At 41.5% G+C, this 23,482-nt stretch overlaps 1 protein-coding gene across 14 annotated transcripts in view; it reads left to right on the top strand.

The window, feature by feature from the left end:
• Positions 1–8,533: 8,533 nt before the first annotated feature.
• LOC109871163 (bromodomain adjacent to zinc finger domain protein 2B) overlaps positions 8,534–23,482 on the top strand; it is a 95,176-nt gene continuing 80,227 nt past the window's right edge. For 11 of the 14 annotated variants that reach the window (XM_031805830.1, XM_031805821.1, XM_031805825.1 and 8 more), the window contains exons 1-2: positions 8,535–8,775; positions 20,386–20,429. The gene's annotated coding sequence lies outside the window, so the exon portion shown is untranslated. Of the gene's footprint in view, positions 8,776–20,385; positions 20,430–23,482 lie in introns of all 14 variants that reach the window. The other 3 variants (XM_031805819.1, XM_031805829.1, XM_031805828.1) reach the window with 1 other exon arrangement.

Raw genomic sequence — 23,482 nt, 5'->3', positions numbered from 1 at the left:
GCAAACAATTGATGCCAACCATACCCATATCAGCACTATTCTGTCCATTCCTGTGATCGTTATAGAACATTACAGCTAAATATACATCTGTCAATGCATAATTAAAAAGGACCTGATGAATTAGGACACCGGATTGAGGACAGTCTAATTACTCCTTAAAGGCATATAGATTATAAGTCACTGTCATCTGTCAAGCATGAGATGGGGTCACACCCATCCTCCCACTGACTACATGTCCTGGCTCTGCTATAGCACTAGAGGGTTGTATTCAGTAGGCACCAAACGGGGTGGAAAAACTAACAAACAGGGGGAGCTCTATCTCAATTTGTCCAATAAGAAACTTTTCCTTTTCCGTTGCAAAGTGTTTTGGCATGTTTTGATACGGTGTGCACTAATCAATGATAGTTTTCCCTGTTCCTTAGGGTTAGGCTATATTTTTCTCTCAGAAAATACAACTTCCATCTGGAAAATATGTAAATGTTGGTCATTCAGTTCTCCAGTAAGGATACATTAGTGATGTACACAGTTATATATTCATAACATATATCTCACAGGGTGAAATCATCTTTCTGTTTAGGAAATTATTTTGGTCATGTAGTGTATGCTCGTCGAACATCTCATTCCTAAATCATGGGCATTAATATGGAGTTGGTTGGTACCCCTTTGCTGCTATAACACTCTTCTGGGAAGGCTTTCCACTAGATGTTGCTGCGGGGACTTGCTTCCATTCAGTCATGAGCATTAGTGAGGTCAGGCACTGACGTTGGGTGATTAGGCCTGCTCGCAGTCGGAGTTCCAATTCATTCCAAAGGTGTTCGATGGAGTTGAGGTCAGGGCTCTGTGCAGGCCAGTCAAGTTATTCCACATCGATCTCGACAAACCATTTCTGTATGGACCTCACTTTTGTGCACTGATTCAGCATTGCCATGCTGAAACAGGAAAGGGCCTTCCCCAAATTGTTGCCACAAAGTTGGAAGAACAGAATCATCTAGAATGTCATTGTGTTGTTCCTCCTCCACCAAACTTTGCAGTTGACATTATGCATTCGGGCAGGTAGCGCTCTCCTGGTATCCGCCAAACACAGATTTGTCCATCAGACTGCCAAATGGTGAAGCGTGATTAATTACTCCAGAGAACGCATTTCCCCTGCTCCAGAGTCCAATAGCGGCAAGCTTTACACCACTCCAGCCGACGCTGGCATTGCGCATGGTGATCTTAGGCTTGTGTGCAGCTGCTCGGCCATGGAAACCCATTTCAGGAAGCTGCCGACAAACCGTTCTTGTGCTGATGTTGCTTCCAAAGGCAGTTTGGAAATCGTTAATGAGTGTTACAAATGAGGACAGAAGATTTTTACGCGTTGTGTTCTTCAGCACTCGGCGGTCCCATTCTGTAAGCTTGTGTAGCCTACTACATCACAGCTGAGCTATTGTTGCTCCTAGATGTTTCCGCTTCACAATAACAGCACTTGCAGTTGATTGTGGCAGCTCTAGCAGGGCATAGAGTTTACAAACTGACTTGTTGGAAAGGTGGCATCCTATGACGGTGCCACATTGAAAGTCACAGCTCTTCAGTAAGACCATTCTGCTGACAATGTTTGTCTATGGAGATAACATGGCGGCGTGCTAGATTGTATATACCTGTCAGCAACGGGTGTGGCTGAAATAGCCTAATCCATTCATTTGAAGGAGTGTCCACATACTTTTGGCCATGCAGTGAATGTAACTCCTAATATGAAAGGAGACATCCCACCGTGATGTAGGAGCTTGGCCACTAGGCGGGACAGTAGATCACAATTCCAGCCTGTACTTTCCAGGAACAGCAACAGAAACGGATTGCATGAACTCCTTCAGGTAAACATGCATTGTATATGTTTTTTTATGTAAACAAAATCTTGATAATTGTCTAATCTAGTGGAAGAATAATTTGATTAATTGAAGTATACATCATGATAAGAATCAAGTGTTAATATATCACATGGAACTTGATTAAGATAAATATTCCTGGCTGCTATCTATTCAGTTTGATTGATGGCATGTTTGCGCCTGTTGTGAGCAAAACTGTAACAGGATTGGTTTTAAAGTCTGACAAAACCCAAAAGTCAACCCATTTCAGCATAAATGGTCTACAGAGTGAACACATTCAAACGCTTCATTTTTCAACTGCACCATGCAGACGGTGTTTGAAGAAGTGGAAACATGACTGAGTAGGGTATAGCCATAGTGTAGATTAAACATAGATATCTCATTCTGTTTGAAAGTTCAGTTTTGTGGGAAGACATCCATTAAACTATTCGCACAGATGGAATGGCAACAAAGAACAACAAATGATGAGGTCAGGTGAAACACAAGGCACAGTGAAGTTCAGGACTCCCACTATATACCTCTTAGGAAAAGGTAAATTTCAGTCCTTTAGTTTATTGGGCATTTTCCTCGGCGCTCGTGCCTATTCGCTTGGAAATGTAAACAAATAACTCTATACTTCTTGGTCTGGAGGCACTGTGGATATGTTTCAATGTTTCAACACATATCCTTCAGACAAAATGCATTTAAACAGAATATTATGTTTACAAAATCCTCTGTATATCTTGCTCTAATCATGACTCATTGTGTCTTGTAGATGAGTCAAATTGAAACGGTCAGTCTGTTCTTTTTTTGCCACAGGGTTTTACATACAACAATAACACAACCTAGAAACAGTGTCCAGGCGGAGCTTAGAAATGAGCTTCTGTCTGGATGGGATTTCAGCAGATGTGTTGTAATCACAGAGGAATGCTTTGTGACATATCTACTTGTTCAGCCCAATTTTCCCAGGACCCAAGAGTCTGTCTCACCCTCCTCACTCTGGACAAGGCAGCCATGAATATGCAACAAAGCATAATTTAGTAGATAGGAATACAATAGCAGCTTGCTGTGAATGCAGTTGTCCATGAAAGGAACCTTGAACGACGCTTTTAGAATGGGTTTGAGTGTGTTTGGAAGAAAATGAGTTTGGAGCTGAGAGAACATTCAAATGTTTATACAAACCCATTGCAGCGAGTGTATAAATATGACAAGACATTTGACTCAATTTGCTTTGTCTTACCAGATCAATTCAAACATTCAACCATTTATTATAGAAGTGGTCACAAAATTAAACACAGTTCACACAGTTTTGTATATACAAGTTCAACAATAAAATATAAAATAAATATTTATCTCCAGGATGTAGTGCCAGGCCAGGTTTAATAAAGTAGATGTTTGTTTTCATGCCCAGAAGTGATTATCATAATTAATTGTAGTGTTAATGTGGGCAGGAAAAAGCCTTCCTTGAGCTTTTTTGAAAATGATGGGACTTGCTTACATTATAATTACCTTGTCTAGCATGGGTCCTTTATTTTTTACAAACAGATCTGTGCTTGTGTGTTTCTTCATGGTTTTCTGCTTCTTCACCAATATAAGTGTTGCTGTTTCACCCCAAGATGGATTGTTTCTGGAGAGAAAACATTACAGAGAGGCTGTTGCCATTATGATTATGGCTGTAATGGCCTATTTTTGATCAAATTACACTGAAGGCATTTCATTCACACGTCTGCCTTGCCACAGCCTGGAGGAGGATAGGTTTTGCACTGACCTGAAATTGCTAATTAAAAGGGACAGTGGTATGCATACGTAAATACGATATGACACAGAGTGACAGTTGGCATGAAAATGGGATGCACAGAGCCACTGCTGTTCACCAGGGGTTATCAAGTAATTATCAAGTAATATGTGTATTGCTGCATTCCTTTGTGAACAAAAGATGCTAAACTCACCACAAATATTCCAACATTTACTCTGAAATGTTCAATAGTTTATGCATCGCTAATAACAATACATCTATTTAGAATTTCTAAAATGTTTTATGTAATTGTATCGGCTCTAACAACTGGTAAAACACTCCTGAAATACTTCTCAGAATCTCATGTGTTCAGACTTTAATCTACTCTGAAAAACGTGACAGTTATCTAACCGAAAAGCAATGCTGTCACCCAAACCATTATTTTCCTCCGAGTTTCAGGTTTTAACCCAGGCAAATCCAGCTTTCTTGTAAGACTCATTGTTTCATTAGATTTCAACTCTCTCTTCTTTATTATTCTCTTTTCATCCCCCTCTTTTGCCTTTTCAAACCGAGGTGCCTGTAGACAGAAGTGGGGAACATCTGTTTCCCATGTTATGGAAGGCTCATGTTTCTCCTTCACTGTCTTCCTTGAACATGCTCCAATTAACAGAGGGAAAACAAAGGCCAATATTTACATGGCCGTCCACTGCAGAGGCATTTTATAAGTAAGTCTATTTATTCTGAGCCACAATTAGTCTGTGTAAATAAGTCTTGTGATCTGATATTTAATAAGTGCTCGTTATCAATGTACGGATTAATTTTGCTTCCTTGATAGCACATTCCATGCCAGATCTTTATTTCCTGATAATTTCTCTCTTCCTTCTAGGTCAATAATTTGCTGGAAATGCTTGTTATTATGTGAATGACATGGGAAATGAGTACGTTTTCATGGTGGAATTTTACAATGTCAAGATGACAGGTTAGTCAATGATCTTGTATGTTGTATGAATCTATCGATATTCCACCAATGCATTCCTTTATTAATCCTGATGATGTTTGTGTCATACTGGGTGATGTTTCCCTTGATTAATCGTGTCCTTTTTAATGCCGGGCGAAGGGCTATTTGAAATCCCCACACAAATGTTAAAGCCTTGCCTATCTGTGCTACATGCATTTCAGAAATATTTTCGAGGAGTGTGGGACTTGCAATTTTTTATCATCCCAGTCCTGCCGCTATAGCGACATAACACTTCATGCTGTAAGCAGAGACAGTGGCGTGGTGTTTAAAATCTGATGAAGTCATTTCACTCAATAAATATTCTATTTATACATATGTAGTTAACAGGAATAGCACATCTATCTTAAATTAGAGATTGATCTACTTCCCTTGGTACAAATGTCTGATATTGTAATGCTTGTCGTCTGGAGATAGAGAGGAGGACCAAGGTGCAGCGTGGTAAGTGTCCATATTTTAAATATTTTAATGAACACTGAAAACAAAACAATAAACAACCAATGAACAGTCCTGTAAGGTGCAACACAACACTAAACAGAAAATAACCACCCACAAAACACAATGGAAAACAGGCTACCAAAATATGGTTCTCAATCAGGGACAATGATGACAGCTGCCTCTGATTGAGAACCATACCAGGCCAAACACAGAAATAGAAAATCATAGACAAACTAACATAGACAACCCACCCAACTCAAGCCCTGACCATACTAAAACAAAAGACAAAACAAAGGAACTAAGGTCAGAACCTGACAGATATCCCCTGAAATTAACTTCCAACACCGTGTGGGTTGATAAGCACACCTGAGGTACCACTGGCATTGCACCAGACCAGTTGTTATATTAATATCTTCACAAATCTTTTGGGATCTGACACAGGCAGTACCTCACACACAGTACCAATAACATTGAGTTTTTGTAGCATATATCTGGTGTCTTTGCAGATTGACTGACAGGTTAACACTTTTTTTGGGCTTGGCTAGCTAGCTACATAGCTGGCTAATGGTTTTATTTGAAGAATGTATCTGGACACAGTAACAGCTTTGTTTTGCTTCACCTGGCTGCCAATTCCTAATCTTCTGCTAACATCATTTGAGGAGTCGCCTGAAGCGTAAGAGGAATGGGAGACGGAGGAATACAGCAGTGCTGAGGCAGAGGGCTGGTAGTGGACGACTGGCTACTATTCTGAACTTTGTGTGGTGAGCTTTCTGGCACCCAGAGCTACCGAGGCATCACCCAAGTTGGTGTTACACAGAGTGGAAGAGGAGAAGTCCAGCGGCTATAAGAGACAGGCTGGTTTCCTGACTTGCCCTCTACAAGATCATCAGCGGGCTCCATCACCATCATCTGCCATCCTCTGACCAGATCCCTACACTTGAGCCATGAACTGACCCTCTCAATCTTCGGAGGATGCAGCTTACAAAGACTTGGCCTCTATTGAGTGACCTGTCATGACATATTGCTTGTTTTTTTGCTCTTAAAGCGCTTTGAGATTCTCAGATAAGCGCTATAGAAATGTAATAAATTATTATTATTATTATTATCATCATTATTGTTGGTCCCAGACAGACAAGCATGTCATCACTAACCCACATGACCTATCTGGAGAGGAATGTTTTGTGCTGAAAACAAAGGGCAATATATACCTTACTGTTGTGTAATTCTTCTGAGGCTCATGTCATCAAATAGCTAATAGGTAGCACAAAACCAGTGATACTTAAAATATCTATGGATAAAAGAAGTTAACACCATTGCTGCATGAAAAACAGACCATGCTTTTGAAAATGTGAAAACACTGATTTGCAGGGCAATATTTCCATAATATGTAAAGCACTAAATGTTTTAATTCACTGTAGATTAGTTGGTCCACAGTAGAAAACTGTTCTGTATTTATTGTACTATTAAGCTTTTAAAGAGGCCTAGCGGATTAACCCTGAGCGTAATTATGTACAAAAACCTTGGACTGCATTTACCCTGTTTGTAGCTCAGAGATGAATTTGTGTCATTTAAATTAAATGTATGTGTGGTGCTGGAAGGCTCTTGTTTTTTTTATTGGAATTATAAGGTGTTGTGTACTGAAATGATTCAAATCTGTATTCTTTGAATGTGTCAGGAAAGAAATCAATAACGGCAAGCACAGCCCCAGCCACACTGGCTGGTGGGTTTCCTGGGCTTGCCATGGACTGATAATAATTCAAACCAAATCACCACATTCATTTGTCTTCCATCAGCCTCCGGAGACATCATCTTTACTATGTCTTTTGGTATCTCATTATACTTTCTAATCAAGACTGTTTAAAAATGTTGTCCCAAATAAGGGGACAGACTGTTTGTCCCCCCCCCCCCCCAGTCATTGGACTTGCACTTATTATGTTACAAATGACCTATGTAATGCTAGACATTTTCATTGCATGCAAAAAGGCCTAGCCAGTGAAGCCTCTTATAATGATGCAAGCTCTGAGCTCTTTCATCACTCGGTATCCCTAATGATGATTCTCCAATACAATTAAAATCCCAGCATCCCGCTGTTACAGTGACAAAATCATCAAATTATTTTTTCTCTCCCACCATCTCTGTCGATTCAGGCAAGCTTGATTCATCCGTTTCAGGCCGTCTGAATGCAGTGTCGAAATTGACTCAGAGGAAGGGGAAGAAAATCAATGAGCACAAGGGATGGTGAACAAGCAAATAAACCTGTTTTAAATTCACAATGCTGAATAAGGAGCCCCCCCCCCCCACACACACACATCTTTAAGTACTTTGTTTCTTAATTACTGTCTCCAATTACCTCCAGTGGATGTACAATTTGCTTACGAAAAAGCCACAGTGCCCTTAATTCAGAAGCATTTTGCTCCCTTGAACATTCAAACACAAAGCATTCGCTGATAATTTCTGCATTCTCTGAACAATTTGTTGCCATCTGTGTAAAAGCCACATATCAACAATTGAATTAATGGTTTGGGTGATTATATGTAGCCTATATGTCTCATAATAGCGTTAATATATATATATTTAAAAAAAATCTCAAATCTAGAATATTTCCTGATAAGCACTAAATTGAGTCACAAACATAATATTATTTTTTTGTTCTACCTTTCCACCTGTCAATTGATTGATTGATTGCACAGTAGGCCTATCGACATAAACTATCCACATTTTCCCAGTTTCTGGGTGAGAATTTGCAGCATATTGCTCTTCAGTTGTTTGTTGAATGTAATCATTTGCACCCCCTGTCTAACCCAGACTAGGTCACAAGGTCTCTGCTCAGCCTGTTGCTGATTGTCTGACCAAAGGAAGGAAAAACACAATTAGGCACAGATGGCAGTCTTTGCTCAACTGTAGGAGATGTGTTAATACATAAAGATTTCTTTGAGTTGTTGTATTACTGCAAGTCACTTACTCAAAGGACCAAAGGTACAGTATATTCAAAGAATTCACTGGGATCTGTGAGTATGTAATGTTTCAAGATGTACCTTTTCATTTATCTCCTATTTTATGATCCTAAGACAAAAACAGATATTGTAAGAGTCACTTGTTCCCCACAGATGAAAAGAAAGTGTATATGTGTAATCTCCTCACTTATTAGTTGATTAATTATGCCTTTTGTTACATAATTGCAGTGACTTATTGTACAAATAAATAATCACAGTGTATACACTGCCAGATCTTTCCCAGTGCTTTCCCCCACACCTGCATTCCTCATTCATCCTATTAGTTTACCACAATAAACGTTATTTGCTTTTACAGAGTCCATTTAACTTTTTATCTTGTTAAAATGCTATATCAATCATAGATCGCTTCCAGGATTAAAAACAAACAAACGAGTAATATCTACCAGATGCCTGGTATCTGCTTACAGTCATTTATAGCACTGAATTGTTAATTCATCAGACAAAAGTTAGCATTGTTGGAGCTTTTTAACTGACGTCACTTGTCGTTCCTTGAAGTGAAGCTGAACAAACCTTGAGGAGTCTGGAGTCTCCCTCAATCTGCCGTTGGTAACTAACGCACTCACACATAGCTACCCACTCTCACCACGACTCAATTAATGCCCAATTCTCGTCTTTATCATCTCCTGCCACTGACTTCAACCCAACGCAACGCAAATCGCGAAGGAGAGGAACATAAAGGCTCTTTTGAATAGTAACTGACGGAGTATACATAAAGTGACGAACATCATTAAGGTGAGTTTCCTTATGTTTTGCATTGTGGAAGTTAGCTTGCGTTATCATTCACGGCGACGTTCAGTTTTGTCATTTTGGTAGGGATGCATGCTAGCTAGCTAGCACCTCGTTCTATCAGCGCTGTCCAGCGGCTTGCTCTTTTTCTTCATGTAACCTAACCTGAGTGGTGCAGCTTGATACAAACTTGTAAAGAATGAGAACACTTGTAAATGTAGCAATAATAGCAGCACTCTGGTGTTGTGACTTTGCAACTATTTACAGTACAGCTAGTTGGTAGCCAACTTAATGACGAGACAGTCGATTTCCATCACTTTTTACGGTGTGGACCCGAGTCGGTTGCTGTCAGCTTGCTGTTCAGCTAGCGAACCTTGTCTTTTGTGATGTAGCTGGTGCGGCTTAACTGCCCTTCTTCTTACGCTATTTGGCAGAGAAATACATTTTGGTGTTAACTAGGTTTATAATCACTTGAAGTGTTAAGTTTTTAAATGTTTTAAAACATTGTTGCAGGTCATGTGGATAGTGTCAACCCGATGTCGGTGTCTCTTTACCGATAATGCCAGCGTCTGCTCGTCATCGATGAAACCTAATTAAACCACAAATGAAACATTAGTTCGTTATCGCTTATTTGTGGTGTAGCATCATTTTTTTAATATATATGTTTGGAGGTGTCAGTGGAAATCAGCAGTTTCAGCCAGTCCACTGCTTGGGTCTGTCCGAAGCTCCTTTCCTCTTGTCTTTTGTGTTGCTTCCTATAAAGAAAAGCAGCTGCAGCCCGGCTGAGTAAATGAAATGTATCCCTTTGTGTAATATTACAATATCCACCATTTTTCTGCGATCTAAACAACAAGCCACTCGCCATTTGGGCAATTTTAACACACCCACTCTTTTCGCTTCAAAGATCCAGAATGCTTATGACCGAAAAGTTGTCAAACGTTTCAAGATATGACGTCATCTGAAGTTCTGGTAACATCTGATTCTTTGTAACATTTGGACTGAATGAGGCGATTGATTTCACATTTCTAAGACACCTTTTTCATGGAGTGAAGGTTTTAACAATGCAAAGGCACACATTTGCCTAATAGGGCTAGTCATTTTGAGTGGTTGCAGGATGATTGAGTCAAGTGTTCTCAACATTTGACTTATTAGACTGATTTTCACTTTCAATAGCCTTCAGTATTTGGTTGATTAGTTAGGGCAAGGAATCAGTTTTATATGACATTACATTTGATTGAATAGACCCCGTTTTGGCTAAGCAGGCTAATGCTCTACAAAGTTACAGTCCAGACTGACATCTTATGTATGGTGTTGTCATGTCGACCAGGCTATTTAATTTTTGTATTTTTATTTCACCTTTATTTAACCAGGTAGGCTAGTTGAGAACAAGTTCTCATTTGCAACTGCGACCTGGCCAAGATGAAGCATAGCAGTGTGAAGAGACAACACCGAGTTACACATGGAGTAAACAATTAACAAGTCAATAACACAGTAGGAAAAAAAGGGAGTCTATATACATTGTGTGCAAAAGGCATGAGGAGGTAGGTGAATAATTACAATTTTGCAGATTAACACTGGAGTGATAAATGATCAGATGGTCATGTACAGGTAGAGATATTGGTGTGCAAAAGAGCAGAAAAGTAAATAAATAAAAACAGTATGGGGATGAGATAGTCTAATCGGTAAATAGCCCACCCATTTTTACCTATGTACAGCTGCAGCGATCAGTTAGCTGCTCAGATAGCAGATGTTTGAAGTTGGTGAGGGAGATAAAAGTCTCCAACTTCAGCGATTTTTATTTTATTTGCAAAAATTTTTTTGCAATTCGTTCCAGTCACAGGCAGTAGAGAACTGGAACGAAAGGCAGCCAAATGAGGTGTTGGCTTTAGGGATGATCAGTGAGATACACCTGCTGGAGCGTGTGCTACGGGTATGTCTAGGTCCTATGTACTTAACGTGTCCTGTTTTTCACTCTAACCTTGTGTCTTATTCACTTCACTGTCCAAAATGTAACCTGCTATTTTACCAACAATGCTTATCTACTTGGCTTTGCCAATCTGTGGTTCATTCAGGGGATTCTTTTAAAACTGCCCACCCCCCAAAAAACAATATTCTGAGAGCAGAATACCTCTGCTCTAAATGCTAATTGCTCCACCTCCCATTTCTTTGTTTGAAAATTCACAGCATAACTCAAATGTAAAGGAGCAGATGTTTAGCCAAACAGCTTTCTCTTATGGGAATGTCTTCCACTTCCCTCAGATGAATCGACTTGACATCTGCTTCATTACAAGTTTCAAGTTTTATTTGTCACATGCACAAGTACAGTGAAATGCTTAACTTGTGATCCTTCGTTGCGATGTTAGGAAACCATCGGTGGCACTGGCAATGAATTTAACCCCCAGCACACACACTCAAATGCACATGCATGCACACGTGCAGTGACGTGCAGGACACTCATGTGCCCACAGTTTAAACTCTGATTGCAAATGCCTATTGTTGCCTTGTTGATGGAACTGAAGGTATAATAGCTTAAGTTATTAATAGGCCTTTAGGCTCTTTGTTATTTGACCTCTGCACAAGTGATAGAACACATCTGTCGAGGCTTGTTCAGATCCAATACTACAGGGCTGTTAGACTATAAGGTAAATCTAGCTAGCCTATAATGTCTACAGGTTGTGTCCGGCCTTTCCCCATTAGTATGTCAAATTTAAAATGGACTTTGCCAGTAACTTAGTAACAGGCCTAGATCCAATTTTGACCAAAGCATATTTTAAGAAAAATAAAGACTGTATTGCAAAATGTGTATGTAGTGAGGTAATAACCTGGCAATCAAGCTTTAAACACAACCAGCTTCTGAGTTTAAAAAAAGTTTTAGTATCACTTACACCACACTCACTGAATGGAGAACATGATTGTTTGTTTGGGGCCATTGATTTCACATGTCACATTTGTGAACTTCCTTTGGCACTGCTTTGCTTTTGCCACTAGTGCTACAGAGGGATTGATTGGTCTTTTGTAAATAGTTCATTGATTAACTATTGCATGCAGTCTAAGTGAAATGGCAATAGACATTATTCCCCATAAAGTCGATTCATTTAAATGGCTCAAGCTGCCATTCCAGCCAAGGATGCAAGATAAATCAGATTACAGCCTTGATATGTTATGCATGCATCCAGTAACTGCCAATGAATCAACCAATAACCAGATACAATGCTGGAAGGTCACTGAATTTGCCTCATATTTATTCAGAGCTCGTGTCCTTGAAAACAGTCTCAGAATGAGGAAACAATAATGCATCACAACAAGTCACCAGCTCCGGATGTGTGAGCTTTAGCATTAATAAAAATAGCAGTGGCGCATTTGAATGTTTGGAATATCGCAGGGTATTGTTCTTCAAGGATGGAAAATCTTAGCATTATCTCTCAACGTTGCTGAATTGCTTGAAGCGGCACATTTAAATGCTACCAGCCCCAGTGGTGTCATTTAATAAAATGTATTTTTAGCTCCATTATTTTCACCCATTCAACCACTTGGTTAATTACAGCCTATTCCTTGCATGTGGTGTAATAATTTGCTTCTTATTGTTAAGGTAGGCTATTAGGCACACAACAAAAGTAAATTCATTATAATTTACCAACAACCTGTTAGTTTAACTGGTAGGCTAATTAGCAGATATGAGGTGTGTGTTTTTGCCCCTTAGTCTGCTTGAGAACATGTAGCCTAGCCTAAGTAGCACAATATAGCCTGTACCAGAATGTAAAACATTGATATTTGTTTCGGGTAGATGTCCTGCTTCTGATGACAACATTAAGTTATCCTAATTGACAATCCAAAATATGTCACTGTACTAGGCCTAGTCTAAGTGAAACAGCGATACACATTATTGCTGTTTATCATTCAAGGTGAATTTCCATGATAAAACAGATTTTTTTTCTTCTTCTCTTTTTCTGGTTGGTGTTCCAAACAGGCGAGATGGAAAAAGTTTGTCACCAACGTGGGTTATCTGGATTTAACAAGATTGTTTTTTTGTCATTTAGTGTCTTTGAATAGTCACCATTGCCATCTCGAAGTCGAGTGTGAGGATTTTAACGAGACTGGGGGGGTCAGCCTCTTTTCAATCTTTTGGTGGGGGTTGTGAAAGGGGTCCAAGTGTGTTTGGCTCTTCTAAAAGGAGGAACTAGACCCATCAGTAATTATGGCAGCCGTCCTATTAAAGGACTGGCAATTGTGCATTTTCACACCATTTCTTTCTCCTGTCCCTCCTGTTCATACCCTCTTCCACAAGCTTGCACTCATTAATCAAAGACGCTGAACTCCTGCTGAGGGCTGAGAGGTCCATCAAATTGGCAGCCGGTTCACTGTAAAGAACAGCGCGGCGAGGCCCTTAACACACAGGCATCAATAAATCTAAGGTCTTTGTATGCAAACCCTAGAGGTTAATACTGTATAATTCAACGTCCTCTCTTGTTTTCATGATTGATGTTTTTAAACATTTTTAAGGTTTGACGTGATCCTTTTGTAGGTCAGGGTTGACACTTTCTGATTGGCCGAGCTGGAGAACTATTAAGGAGGGTTGTTTATTAGGAACATGTCAGGGAGTGGGAGATTACATATATATATTTTCCCCCCCTTTTGTGTTTGTTTCCTCCTGGTTTATTTTTCTGCTCCTGGAGATGCTTTTCATAATGTCTTAGCTGAAGAACGGATGCTCCAATGATTGAAGTCTCCTGCTGTGATAAGTACTCCATGTTTGAAACGCTAATAGTTTGGACTGTTTGTTTGGCTGCTTACTGCTATTTGTATCCTTAGGTGAAATTGCATGTAGTACATGTTTAAACTGCTGGAATTGTGGAGGCAGAGAGGACACTGGGATTTGGTGAATAGACTCCATGTAGACTATTCATAATTCAGATGGTTGCAGGATGAGCACAGACTCTCACTGGCTATTATAGGCCTAACCCATTCCACTCACACACCAAGATTGTGCTTCAGCACAGCAGGGCTCCTTTTAATTTATTGATCTTCCTGCATTTAAAATCTGGTCACTGCTGCCACAAAGGCTTGCCATTTAAGCTGTGCTAGCAAGCTTGCTGCAGCCACGATTTTAAATATTTAATTTTCACCGAACACTGCATGAAATTACAAGGAGGAGGGGGGGGAGTGAATGTTTTGAATCTGTCCTTACCGAGTGTGTCTGGGTCAGTAGAGACCAACCTCGGATACATTCTGCTTTGTTGATTCAAGCTCTGCTTAATGTGTCTCCCAAGATAGAGGAGGGGGAAGGAGGCAAAGGGACCCTGCCACTCCACATGATTGTAGGGAAGACGGATGACATTTGTGCATTTAGAACGATGCGACTCCCTTTTTAGCTAACATTACAAAAATATTCCCGACGCTTTTCCATGTTAAGACAACACTTGTTCAAGTTATTTAGTTAATAGCCTACATGGCTTATTTGAGGTAAGATTGAAAGGAGACATGGCCCACTGTAAATAAACCTATTTTTATTCAATTATGGCACCAAGTGTAGGACCCTGTTTTAGCTGAGTGGTTTAAAAGGATCCCCAGTTTGGAAGGAGTGGATTATCAGGAATAATCTGTATGAGCACAGAGGTGTCTCACGTGGACCTACACTACAGTAGGCGTGATTATTAGGATCTTCCTCATTTTTCCTATTGCTGCTTAATTTCCACCACAATGCCGAAAACAAATTAATATCACCTTCAAAGCACTTCAAAAACCACAAACAAATGTAGGAACCTATCATGAATGAAAGTGTTAGGCCATAGTGGGTGCTGAAAAAGGGTTTAGATGTTTTCAGGTTGGTAAATGACCCGAACACGTTAAGACACTGTTAGTTTGACAGACAAAACGGTCTTCCCCACTGAACTCCGTATTAAATGGTGAAACTCGGTAATCCATCACAGCTTTGCGGAGCTAGGATGGAAAAGCAAACCTCTTGGAAAATAACTGTTATTTATTACTCAACATTGCTGTTGTTGAGCTTTCTCTCAAGGCAGTCTCATGCTCTTGTCTCTATTCTTTAAATTATGGCATGGAAAGACAGCTAGCCGTAACATGAGAAGGTTCAGCCCAAGCAGCAGTTCAAAGGAGCTACTGGGAAAGCCCTTTTATTTGAGGCCAGGGAGTGACATTTTGTGCTTCCAGTGCTGGATAAAACATCAGAGAAGAGAAAAGAGAAATAATATCTGCTTATCTCCCCTCATCCTCTACTGATGTTCCAACCACAAAATGAAACAGATGTAGTTGCAGGAAGAGCCTGTCTGTTTTATGTGAGGTATAAACGGTGTATTCATTGCATTTTGCTGAGGTTGTTATTGACATGCGAGTTGTGTGGAGATGGATGGAAACCGCTTCTCCATGCTATGGCAAATCCTGTGTGAGAACTCCCTGGTGTAATCCAAGTATTTAGAGCTAATTTAAGCATACAGACAGGAACACCGGCATCTTTTAGGAAACATATTTCTCTCTGAATACCGTTTTTTGGCACTCGGGATGCAACTGAACTCATCACTCTCTTGTCAGAACATCACTACATTCCTCAAGTGGATTTGAATACTTTTGGACTACTGTTGCTGATTGAGATGTGAGATTGTGTTCTGGGAACTCCACACAACCAGGGATCTAAACTGTTTATTGTTTAAGGCCTATTTCCTCCAATGATGTCTCAAAGGACATGTAAAATAGGATGTTTTCAAGAACCTCTCATGTTCTTTTTCTGGTCATGTTGTATGCCAGCGTGGCAGGGAATGGTTTGTCCTGGTGGAAATGTGAGAAATTACTTTGGTAGTTTTTTCTGCATGTGTAAAACATTACAGCTGTGCAGGACTCTTGGTTTTATCATCATACATAGTAGGATTTTAGGGGCTCCTAACCAACTGTGCTATTTTGTTTGTTTTTTCGCATTGTTTAACTCATTTTGTACATAATGTTGCTGCTACCGTCTCTTAAAAGAGCTTCTGGACATCAGAACAGATTACTCACCTTGAACTTGACGAAGATTTCCGACGCAAAGGATATACTGCTTTGTCGAGAATAAGGCCCAACTCCCTGTCATCCATGTGAAGAAAAGGGGGAGGAGGGCAGAGTGCCTCATATGAATTCTCAGACGAGTATGTAAACCACCTCTACCCTCTGTATTAGTGGCCAAAGTGCAATAATCTGAAAACAAACTGGACGATCTACTATTAAGACTATCCTACCAACGGGACATTACAAACTGTAATATCTTATCTTTCACCGAGACGTGGCTAAACGAAGACACAGATAATATAGAGCTGGCGGGCTTCTCTGTTTTTTTTGGGCAGGACAGAGCAGCTATGTCTGGTAACACGAGGGTTGAGGGTGTGTGTCTATTTATCAACTGCTGGTGCGCCATGTGTTAAAAATTAAAGAAGTCTTGCGGTATTGCTCACCTCAGGTAGAATACCGCATGATAAGCTGGAGACCACAGTATCTACCAAGAGTTCTCATCTATATTCTTTGTAGCTGTCTATTTACCACCACAAACTGATGCTGGCACTAAGACCACACTCAACGAGTTGTATAAGGCCATAAGCAAACAAGAAAATGCTCATCCAGAAACGATGCTAGTACCCGGGGACTTTAATGCAGGCAAACTTAAATCTGTTTTACCTAATTTCTACCAGCATGACACGCGCATCCAGAGGAAAAAAACTAACTCTAGACCACTTTACTCCACACAGAGACACGTACAAATCTCTCCCTAGCCCTCCACTTGGCAAATCTGACCATAATTCTATCCTCCTGCTTACAAATAAAACTAAAGCAGGAAGTACCAATACAGAAGTGGTCAGATGATGCGAATGCTACGCTACAGGATTGTTTTGGTAGTACAGACTGAAATATGTTCCGGGATTCATCCAATGGCATTGAGCGGTATACCACCTCAGTCACCGGTTTCATCAATAACTGCTTCGATGATGTTGTCCCCACAGTGATTGTACGTACATATCCCAACTGTAATCTATGGCTTCTGGTTAACATTCACACCGAGCTAAAGGCTAGAGCTGATGCTTTCAAGGAGCGGGACACTAATCCAGACACTTATAAGAAATGCCCCTATGCCCTCAGACGAACCATCAAACAGGCAAAGCGTCAATACAGGACTAAGATTGAATGCTACTACACCAACTCTGACACTCGTCGGATGTGACACGGCCAAAACTATTACGGACTACGAAGGGAAACCCAACCGTGAGCTGCCCAGTGACAAGCCTACTAGGTGAGCTAAATGCGTTTTATGTTCGCTTCGAGGCAAGCAACACTGAAGAAAGCAGTGCATCTGCAACTGGATCCTGGACTTCCTGACGGGCTGCCCCCAGGTGGTAAGGGTAGGCAACAACACATCTGCCACGCAGATCCCCAACACTGGGGCCCCTCAAGGGTATGTGCTTAGTCCCCTCCTGTACTCTCTGTTCACCCACGACTGCGTGGCCAAGCGCGACTCAAACTCCATCATCAAGTTTGCTGACGACAACGATGAGACCACCTATAGGGAGGAGGTCCGACACTGCCAGGACAAAAACCTCTCCCTCAATGTGAGGAAACCAAAGGAGCTGATTGGACTATAAGGAAAGGAGGGCCGAACAGGCCCCCATTAACATCAACGGGGCTGAAGTGGAGCAGGTCGTGAGTTTCAAGTTCCTTGGTGTCCACATCACCAACGAACTATCATCGTCCAAACACATCCTCAAAGTTCTACAGCTGCATCATCGAGAGCATCCTGATTGGCTGCATCACGGCCTGCTATGGCAACTGCTCGGCAACTAACCGTAAGGCGCTACAGAGGGTAGTGCGTACAGCCCAATACATCACTGGGTCCAAGCTTCCTGGCATCCAGATCTCCTTGCGGTGTCAGAGGAAGGCCCAAAAAATTGTCAGACTCCAGTCACTCAATTCATAGACTTATCTCTGCTACTGCACGGCAAGCGGTACCAGAGCGCCAAGTCTAGGGCCAAAAGGCTCCTTAAAAACTGCGGAGCTCATGTAATACCCTCGTGCACCTCATGCAAAGCATGTAAATATCGGGGTGAACATGCTTCGGCGAGAGTATTAACAGCTTATACCCCGAAGCCATAAGACTGCTGAACAATTAATCAAATGGCCATCTGGAATTTTTACATTGCGACCTCCCCCCCCCCCCCCCCCCCCCCCCCCCCTTTATTTATATTTTTTACACTGATATTCGCTGTTTATCTATGCATAGTTACTTTACAAATTACCTCGACTAACCTGTACCCCTGCCCAGTGACTCGGTTTCTTACCAACAATGCAATTTCTTAAATAGAATTCAGAGGGGTTAGGTTAAATGAGGAAGACACATTTCAGTTGAATGCATTAAGTTGTACAACTGACTAGGTATCCCCCTTTTAATAATTCTGCCTCACAACGAATAAGACATGAGGATTCCAATAATATGGTTACGAGTCGCCCACAAACCACCTATTGTGGCATCAGTAGGCACACTTTCACACTAATTTATGGAAATAATGCAAGTGACTTCAATGATGAATTTCTCTGAACAGGAGAAGAAGAGAAAATACTCGTCACATCTTTAACATGTCAAACATAGAGAACTGATCCGGCATAATGGTTGTTGGGGTTGGCTTGGGGGTCCGTGGGTGACTTTACTGGATGTCTTAATCATTGTTACAAAGAATGATGGTCAAACTTGGATGTTATGTACTATATTTATTGAAGATTATATGAATCCTATAAATGAAGATGGCTATTTTGGGTGCAATCAATTAGCTTAATTTCTTAGATCAAATTTATATTGTAACAAAATGTTTCAGGAATGCTAATCTTATCTGTTTCTATCTGACATGGTGGGTGTCATGGCTTGCTGAAATGACATGCAATGACCTACTTACTCTGTGAATAAGCTCATACTTTGTTTAAACCTTTTGCAAGGGCCTCAGTTTTGGCCTGTAGCCCATTTATTCAAGATTTGTCTGGTTTTCTTAACCAGCACCGTAGCCCATCCAATGCCTATGCATTCCTTAGTCCCGTCGGTCAATGTCCACAAAGTATGATTCAAGACCACTTAAGCCTAGGACTTGATACAAGTCATTCTCATAGGCTACAGGTCAACATGACTTTTCTTCTATGTTTCTTTTCTTCTTCTTCCCATCTGCTTTTAATCTCCATAAACCTCACTGTAGATGGACGACTAATGGGATGACTTGGTTTGGCGCAATGACTATTGTCTTCGCTGAGTTTACATGCAGTCAAACTTTACTACTAGCCTAGGCTCTATGGTGTGTAACCTGAGATGCTGTTAGGTACTGGTAGGTTATGCTAAACAGGAAGCGAAAAGAGGACATCGTCATCCTCTGAATGTGTCCTCCATCGACAAAGGGTGAATCCGGATGGATTTGTTACTAAGCCGTAGCAGGAGGAGGCATGTTTCTCTAATTAGTGTGTGAATGATACCCATCCTTTGAGTGAATGAAGGTAGAGGCACACTCCTAAGATACCCATAATTAGCTTGAAGCCATTTTGAGTGAAGCATCTGCTAGGATAGGGAAATAAGGAAATGGCATAGCATCCACAGCAGCAGCAGTCAGAGCAAATTGCCTCCTGAGCTGAAAAGACACAAGTGCAGTTTTAACAGCATCCTGTTTACCTCTCTCTGTGCTCACTGAGAGGATTGTCCAGAAAGCAACTGTTGGCCCTGATCAAGTGCACCGAGAGGTGAATGACATGTTGTTTGAGGTAATATGGCACAGGCCTAGGTTCAGATGAATCCTAGCTAGTCCAAGCCTAGGGATCTGTGTCCATACTTGCCAATTTAAAGTAGTTTGTCGTGATTTGTAGGCTACTCCGGGAGCACTGAAAGGTTAGTATAGAAAGCCTTTGTTGTTCATCACCTCTTCATTTTTATGTTGAAAATAAATTAGTCTAATATAAGAAACAGACTGAGTCATTTTAAAGATGACAATCATTGTCGTAACATTGATGTGATCGCTAACATTGATGTTGGGCCTTTTGCTGTCATTCATTGTTTGTGCTGCTATAATCGTCTGTAGTATGAACACAAGTCTTGTCTGTTTCCCTTGGCTCCGTGTGATCCTGCAGTTGTCCTGTAGACATGTTGCATTGTGGACTAGGGGAATTTGAGTGATGCGTCAAGGCTGTAAATCATTGGCGCTTAAGTCTGCTGCTGACAGCGGGTGTTAAACTGACGCAGTCTTCGTTTACTTCACGTTCAAATTGAGACAAACACCGATGGAAACGTTAAATGAAAATAAGACGTTTGCTGGCTCGCCAGAAGTGTTTGGGAGCGCTTACGCAAGTGCTGTTGTATTCCAATTTTAGTTGAAATTTGTTGTCGTGTTTGAAATACACCCGTCTTTGTTTTGTTTGCTCTGTTATATGACCATGTTGCAGCAGCAGGGCTTTGATTCCCAGCCGACGTTTGAATGCATAAGGTATACCCCCCCAGGCCATAAGCCTGTCCAAATTAGCATTTTTATTTTATTTTAATGGAGTTTCAGGCAGGAATTGTGGTGAATGAATAAATCAATAAAATAAAGCAATTAAGCTGACTGTTGTCTTCTTCTTTTTCAGTTTGCAGAGCCGTGATGTCACAGAGCTGAGGATCCTCTCGAACAGTAAGTGTTTGGTCACGTTGGCTGCGTTCTAATCACCCATCGCAGCTGTAAACAATATGGTCCTACTGTTTGTGTCTTGAAGTCCCCGTTGTAATTATTGTGTCCAGAAATCAGTTTATGAAAGGATAGGCTAACTGGATAAGCACAACTCTTCAATTTAAAGCATTATTTAGGTATAGGATTAGAGATTTTTCCAATTAGGCCTAGATTTAACGAGGTCCTCTTTAATGGAATTAGTTTGTGCTACATTACACTTTGCTTTCAGTTTGCAAATTTCTAATTAGTTTGCCGTCTTGCATAGAATTAGCATGTCGACGTTTCATAACATGTATGAAAAGAAGCATTCTTGTACTTTGGCTATTTCTAAATAAATTACTGTCAACCAAATTGGGGTAATTGGTAGAGTTTGAGCTGTCCTTTTGACTTTGTTTTGAATTTGAAAGTGAGTCACTTTGCATACAGAAGCTTTGAACAGTGGTTGCATGGCTGCCTCTGTAAATTGTGTAGTGTTGCACCCCAGACGATGTCAGGAGGGATCTGAAAGCTTCAGCTCCACTCCTATCAGACAGTCTGACTTTTCTCTCCCGAGTAACGTCTCGAAGCCCTTCGATGTCGGAATCACGCAAACCTCTGTGGTGTTATTGTAAATACATCAGCATTTTAGAAGTCATTGGTTTCTGAACTGGTTTTTCAACCGTCAGAGAAAGATCAGGTGGTATCAGGTATCTAGTGTGTCACTGATAGCAGGACAGTGTTATCGCTGGACTTCTCCTTTCCACTTGGCTGCCCGTCGTACCTCGGGGCTACTAGCAAGGCTTGTTGTTCTATCTGGAACATTCACTGTTCCAGTCTTCAATGAGAAACTTTCATCCAAAACAGTTTGTCACAGACCTGTTTTTCTTTCTCTGCAGTATTTCAAATGTGCAATGTGGAGGGTTGAAAGTAAAAGGGCAATGAAAAGTAACTATAGGCAACATGTTATTTCTACTGGAGTCGATATGCTGAAAACTAAGTGTGGTGGACATGCATCGGGCCACTTTGTGATCATGAGGAAAAAGCCTGTTAGAATCTTTGTGTGCGACCTGCCAGGAGACGGGTCACCCACAGCGTTCGGACAAACAGAGTTGGAATGGCAACGGGAAATGAGGAGAGGAATCCCATCAACCCCGGATTATCTGATTCCTGCCCAGGTTGTGTGGTAATGGAAACCTCCCAGGATTTATTTAAAGTCATCAGTAACCTGTAGTTTAACTAGAAGCCTGACTCTCCTCCTGCTCTTACTGCTGAGGAGGCTGGAGGGGGAAGTGGGTAGATCAGGAGAGGCGAAGAGGGGGTGGTGCCCCTATCGACTGGTGTTTACAGCCCCCGTGGGTGTGTTAGATGGGGGGAGGGAGTTTTTCTATCCCTCCTTTTAACATTTTTTTATATTGATGTCCTCTTACGGTAACAGTGTGGCTTGAAAGAGTGTATTCTGTGACGGGCCTGAGTGGCTAACAGATTGCTGGGGCTGTGTATATGATGTGGTAGTAAATACTGGCACCTCAGCCCCGCTCCTCCTCCTCCCTTCCCTTGGCCACGGGATGGGGAGGATGAGGCGAGAGAGAGGGTGGATGAAAGAATTCCTGTCAAAGTTGAATCATAACGCTGCACGGGATACTGTTAGGTGGTATCAATCTACTACAAACACCAGTTATTAACCTACGTAGATCTCAAGACATCCTGGACAGAACAGAGCTGTCGTAGGTAAGGACTCGTGGCGATCAGGAAGTGTAGTCAAGGCGAGGTGTATTCCCAAGGAGTCCTCTTAGTCAGGAGCCCCACCTCCATTCCATTGGGACCGTGTGGTGTTTGAATGACTGAGGGTTATGTCCCAAATGGCACCCTATTTCCTTGTGTAAGGACAGAAGCCCATTGGGCCCTTGTCAAAACAGTAGTTGCACTGTGAAGGGAAGAGGATACCATTCGGGACACAGACAGATAGTCAATAGCAGGCGAAGTCCATGGGAGGGAGACCAAACCATAAAGGTCACGAGCAGTGGCAGCCGGGCTGCGAGATGCAAGGACTTCAAAATGGATTGCATCAGCCCCAGCCAGCCACCCCCAGACTCCCTGCCTGTGTCCTCCTGTCCTACAGCCAGAATGTTAATGGGTTACAGATCTGTTATTATACTGCTGGGATCCTCCAACCAAAACTTTGTCGCCCCCCCCCCCCCCCCATTTTAGTGCTGTTTGCTCACATGGCCAGTTAGGTTACACACTGTGGCTTATGCCAACATTTTAACCTAGGCCATTCATTCAGTTAAACCTTCATATTAAGAATAAACCCATAGATTAATTGTGAACTTTGAGCGAGTGAGCTGTAAGGGGGAAAGTCTGTTAGGTTTGTGAGCAATCTCGAACCTCTCAGCATATCAAGAGGTTTGAAAAAGGATGCTAGCGTGAGAAGCGTTTCGCTACACCCCGCAATAACATCTGTGCAAAACATGAATGTAACCAATAAAATGTGATTTAAATTTTTTGTTGATTTGAAATGATTTTGCCGTTAGTAAGACGAGGCTCTTGGCAATCCCTGACGCAGCACGCCAGATGCCGTTGGCTACAAATGTGAGCTGGTGCCGACCGTTCTCTCTAAGGCGACGTCTATGGGACACATCAGTGGCGCTTTAGACTCTTGTGAATTATGCATGCAACACGCCTGGTAACCTCATACGGCACTGAACGCCTCTGTTTTACGCTAACCTTGTAACTTGCTAATTGTCACAAACGTGCTGTGGTGTGGTGGACCAATATCCCCAGCAGCTTTTATATGCACTTTGGAGATTGGGAGAAGTCCAACTTAGTGACTTCTCATCCGGCCTCGCTGCATTGTTTGTTCAATGCGTTCGCGGAATGAATTCATCCTGCGATCTTCCGCAGAGACGTTAGATATCGCGTGGTCCATTAAAAGGGTGTCCAACCTCTCAATTCATCTCCCTGTGTGAATGTGGCGCATGCAAGCCTCGCCGCTAATGTTTGTGCAAACGGAGCTGAATATTTGTGTACTCCTGAAGGGC

Source organism: Oncorhynchus kisutch, linkage group LG26, assembly GCF_002021735.2.
Source record: "Oncorhynchus kisutch isolate 150728-3 linkage group LG26, Okis_V2, whole genome shotgun sequence".
Lineage (NCBI taxonomy): Eukaryota > Metazoa > Chordata > Actinopteri > Salmoniformes > Salmonidae > Oncorhynchus > Oncorhynchus kisutch.
The sequence above is the reverse complement of the archived record's forward strand: the minus strand, read 5'-3'. Positions and strand labels throughout refer to the sequence as shown.